Source organism: Bison bison, unplaced genomic scaffold (genome assembly GCF_000754665.1).
Source record: "Bison bison bison isolate TAMUID 2011002044 unplaced genomic scaffold, Bison_UMD1.0 scf7180017858068, whole genome shotgun sequence".
Classification (NCBI taxonomy): Eukaryota; Metazoa; Chordata; class Mammalia; order Artiodactyla; family Bovidae; genus Bison; species Bison bison.
This window is the reverse complement of record NW_011488641.1, coordinates 4,358-8,176: the sequence shown is the minus strand read 5'-3', so window position 1 is coordinate 8,176 and position 3,819 is coordinate 4,358. Positions and strand designations below refer to the sequence as shown.

Below are 3,819 nucleotides of genomic sequence, written 5' to 3'. Positions count from 1 at the left end.
TTCTTATGGGTTGCCAAAACTTTTTTTGTGGGGGGAAAAGCCCTCAAGTGTTTGTGCATTCTGCCATAGTCTGAGAGCTAGTGAATTTGCTTTATGATCTTGATAAGATCATTTTAATGTCTTGAGGCTCTTTTTTATATGATAGAGAATCGAACAGATACATTATTAAACATATGCATATGATACATATATGTGCATATAATGTGTATGCACATCAATTAATGATAATAATATCCTTATATAATTTAGAAATAATATACTTGGAGATTCTCTCTTGAGTGAATACATTTGTTTATTTGAACAACAGTTTGTACTCATTATTCCTCATCTCTTCAGTATCTTTGTTGGGTTATACTTAAGAAAAAAACTTATTTTTCCATCTTTAGGTTCATTGCAGCTATAACTTTACCTTCATTGCCATGAGATATTTGAACAAATCATTGAGGCTAGCAATATTTTTGAAATTGCTATATATTTGATATAAACCATTACATACGTTAGATGCATGCTAGTAAATTTCAAATTCTGTGGATCCAACCTGTTATTTCACTTCCTATATTTCTGTAACCTGTGTACTATCCTCCTTCATATCTGAGTCTCCTATCACTGTCGTCTAGAAGATTGCATTCTTTCAATTTTTATCTCTTTAAAATGTAAGTTTAAAATGTATTTCAGAAATTCAACATAAAAATACATCTTCTTGCTCTCCTTTACTTTTTACTTACATGCATATATCTATATAATTTCAATCATTATATTTTCTGATTTTCCTGTTTTAATTTAAAAGCCTTTTCTATGTGGTTAAACTGTACTTGTAGTGTAACTATCTACTTATCAGTTATAAATAAACATGATGTTAATCATTCAGTCATGCTTGACTCTTTGTGACACCATGGACTCCACCAGGCTCCTCTCTCCATGGGATTCTCCAGGCGAGAATACTGGAGTGGGCTGCCATTCCCTTCTCCAGGGGATCTTCCCAACCCAGATACCAAACCCAGGTCTCCTTCATTGCAGGCAGATTCTTTACCAGCTGAGCCACCAAGGGAGCCCAAAATTAACATATCAAAATCTTAAAAATTTTTTAAATATAAATTCTACCATTTAATTTTTATTTTTCCAAATTTTCATCTTATTTAAAATATTTTTAATAAACTCTTCTCATATAGCTTGTGCTTATTTTAATAGTTTCATCAAATATATGCCCAGGGGATTCATAATATAAATATCACTATTGAGAGTCCCTTGGACTGCAAGGAGATCCAACCAGTCCATTCTGAAGGAGATCAGCCCTTGGATTTCTTTGGCAAGACTGATGCTAAAGCTGAAACTCCAGTACTTTGGCCACCTCATGTGAAGAGTTGACTCATTGGAAAAGACTCTGATGCTGGGAGGGATTGGGGGCAGGAGGAGAAGGGGACGACAGAGGATGAGATGGCTGGATGGCATCACTGACTCAATGGACGTGATTCTGAGTGAACTCCGGGAGTTGGTGATGGACAGGGAGGCCTGGCATGCTGCGATTCATGGGGTCACAAAGAATCGGACACGACTGAGTGACTGATCTGATCTGATTGTAGAATATGAGCTTCCCAGGTGGCTCAGTGGTAAAGAATCTGCCTGCCAATGCAGGAGATGCAAGAAATGCAGGTTTCATCACTGGGTCAGGAACATCTCTTAGATAAGGAAATGGCAAATCACTCCAGTATTCTTGCCTGGAGAATCACATGGACAGAAAAGCCTGGCAGGGGGCAGTCCATGGGATCTCCAGACAGTCAGACAAGACTGAGCTACTGAGCACACACACACACACACACACATATTATGACATTAGTTCTATTTTATTTGTCAATTATTGCCTTTTTCATACATATGATCTCATCCATGAGATGTTAGATTTTATAATATAACTCTAACAGATTTATAAAATGGTCATCCATTCAGAAGTAACCAAAGATTAGGGAAGTGTCCATGAATTTAAACTACAAAAAGAGATATATATATAAAAAACTAAGAAATATGAAAATAATAATCAACATGATGAACAAAACATATTAATGTATATACAGAGAAATTATGTATCAATACAGTAAATATCTTTGTTATAACTAGAATTATCTGATTTGAATAGGAAGTGATGCATTATTTCCCTGTACATACACAGGCAAAGAAAAAGCTAATTTTTAAGAGTATTACAAAGGGGAGACAAGCACCAAAGAGAGAAGCTTGACTAGTTGATATTTATGCTCCTTGGGGAGCCTAGGTTTCTGGGAGTGATGTTATGCTATTGACTCTTGAGCCAGAAAGTATATGATACAGACATAGTTGTCCCAGAGCTGGTTTACCAACAAAATGGATGATAGAAATCAGGGACAAACTATTAAACTTGGATAAGAAAAATAAATAAATAAATAATGTACAAAACCAGAAGTTAAACCTACAGAAAGAACAGGATGTGCCTCACAAGCAGAAACATCAAAGCAGGCAGCAGACATGAGGAATGGACTTGTGCCCCACAAAATGATAGAACTTCATGTTGTCTCTCTGAGACACTGGTTAAAATAATACAGATTTTGCTGGGTGCTCATTCTGCCTATTCCCCTAAACTCCCCACTGGAACACATTTCTACTGTCCACAACAGAATGAGAACACTTTCTCTTTTCCATCAGTCCAATTATACTTAAACTCTGACAGAATTAGTAGTTGGCATCTTCTGATCTTTGCCATCTCGAGTCAGACTTTGTTGCACCATAACTTTCTCATGGCCTGTTTGACTTCTGCATTCCTCAGAGTGTAAATCAGAGGGTTGAGTAAGGGTGTCAAAATAGTGTAAAATACAGCCACCATCTTGTCCACTGGAAATACAGTTAGAGGACGAGCATATATGTATACACATGGTACAAAGAATAAGATAATAACAATAATGTGGGAGGTGCATGTGGAAAGGGCTTTCCTTCTTCCTTCTGCACTACGGTTACTCAGAGAATGTAAGATGAAAACATAGGAGATGAGCAGCAACAGGAAACTCACCATGCACATGGTCCCACTGTTAAACACTATGAGTAGGTTGATGACATAAGCATCCACACAGGCAAGTTTCAACAAAGGTTGCATATCACAGAAATAGTGATCAATAACATCGGGGCCACAGAAGGGTAATTTCAAAACCAACAGAATCTGTGCTGAAGAATGAATACAAGATCCCATCCAAGCCAGTTTCACCAGTGCACCACAGACATGCTGGCTCATGATGGCTGTGTACCTCAGGGGTTTGCAAATGGCCATGTAGCGATCAAAGGACATGAGGACAAGTACCAAGATCCCCATGCACCCAAAGAAGTGAAATGCAAAAATCTGGGTCATGCACTCATTGTAGGAGATGATTTTCTTCTCAGATATAGAATCTATAATTAGCCTAGGGGCAGTGGTTGTTGAAAGACAGGCATCAACAAAGGATAAGTAGAAAAGGAAGAAGTACATAGGGCTCCCAAGTGTCTGGCTATATCATATGGTCATCACAATTAGGAAGTTTGCCAACAGAGTCCCAAGGTATAGAAATAAGAAGATAACAAATACTACTTTCTCCTTTAGTAGATCCTGTGTTAACCCAAGCAGAATGAACTCATTCACACTGCTGTTCTCCTCCATGGTTATGGTGAATATAGAACAGACACAGCTGAAAAATGGTTCATCTGCAAAAAAAAAGCGTTAGAGAAATGATGACTTGGCAATAGCAGTTTATTTGGATCCAGAATTGCAACTTTCAGAGTTATAAATTCATCAAAAGTATAATTTAGTGTTTCTCAAAGTTTTCATAG

General features: G+C 37.3%; 1 pseudogene; it reads right to left on the bottom strand.

Moving 5' to 3' along the window:
- Window positions 1-2,734: 2,734 nt before the first annotated feature.
- Window positions 2,735-3,649, bottom strand: LOC105004617 (annotated as a pseudogene).
- Between the last annotated feature and the right edge of the window lie 170 nt (window positions 3,650-3,819).